Consider the following 1,474-nt stretch of genomic DNA (forward strand, 5'->3'; position numbering starts at 1 on the left):
ATTCTTTTGGTTCTTTCATGGAGCTCCAAAACTGCTTTATCTCTGCGAATTCCCAGGGGTTCAAAATTTGACTGAATTTCACATGCGGCATTAGATGTAGATCTCATACCACCATTTATGAAACGAAGGGCATTATTTTGGATCTTGTCAAGGGTATTGCAAGTAGTAGCACTACACGTAGTGAGTAGGCTATTGCTGTATTCCAGGGAAGATCGGACATAACAAAGGTACAGAGCTCTCAGAGTTTGTTTGTCTGATCCCCATGAACTGCAGAGCCCTTAGATCAGCCACTGACAATCTAGTTCTTAGAAGCCCAAAACAAAATTACAAAACATACGGTGAGGTCCCTATGTATGGAACAAACTCCCATATAGAATAATGAGTGCCCCTACTATTCCCATTTTTCAAAAACAGCTGAAGTATTTCTTATTCACAATTAATGCATACCTGTCAAAACGATGAACTGTCAAACATACATGTGTATTCCGACCGTGTGACTAAAAAAATAGCGTGAGAGAGAGAGAGAAAGAGAGAGAGAGAGAGAGAGAGAGAGAGAGAGAGAGAGAGAGAGAGAGAGAGAGAGAGAGAGAGAGAGAGAGAGAGGAAAGAACAGAACTCACAGACAAAATAACCCGTTACAGTGCGAGAAGTACTTTCAATCTCACAGGGATATCGAGATGTCTAGCACGTGAGACTGCACACACTCTTTACCTCCCCTTTACTCTGGGATGAGTGGTCGTGGCATTTTCGTGGCGAACAGTCCCTTCCGGGGTTTTCCATGGATGCTCGACTCGACTTTAGCAGAGTATTCGCGTTACCACTGACTTTCAGAACAGTTGGAAGAAATCGTGGCTTTAAAAAAAATCGTTATCAACCAGAAGTGCTCTAAAAAAAAATTCAGCCCTAGAGTGTTCTGTTTACGTATTATAGCGCCCACCAATTGTAATTATAGCTCTAAATAACATAATCTAAGACCTGAAACGTGTTAATTTGTCTTATCTTGACGGAAACACAAGATTAGTCGGAAACTGTGATGTTTTCTTTTCCCTTCCTCATCATCATCGTCATCATCCATCATCTTCATCATCATCATCATCATCATCATCATCATCATCATCATCATCATCATCATCATTATTATCATCATCATCATCATCATCATCATCATCATCATCGTCATCATCCATCATCTTCAGCCTTTTTCACCCTCGTGTTGATTTTGGCCACCAACAAGAGCTCTCTGTCTACTTATGTGTTGAGCTATATTCTCAGCTCTGTCCAGCTGTATCCCATCTCCCTTATTTCTGCGTCTATGCACCTCTTTCAAGTACTTTAAGAAAGTCCTTTCTCTTTCTTTCCTTGTGGATTCCACCTTAAGGCTTGATGGGTAATATAATTTGTTTTCAGTTTTCTTAAGGTATGTCCAACCACTTCCATTCTCTCTCTCTCTCTCTCTCTCTCTCTCTCTCTCTCT

Source organism: Aplysia californica, unplaced genomic scaffold (assembly GCF_000002075.1).
Source record: "Aplysia californica isolate F4 #8 unplaced genomic scaffold, AplCal3.0 scaffold00161, whole genome shotgun sequence".
NCBI lineage: Eukaryota > Metazoa > Mollusca > Gastropoda > Aplysiida > Aplysiidae > Aplysia > Aplysia californica.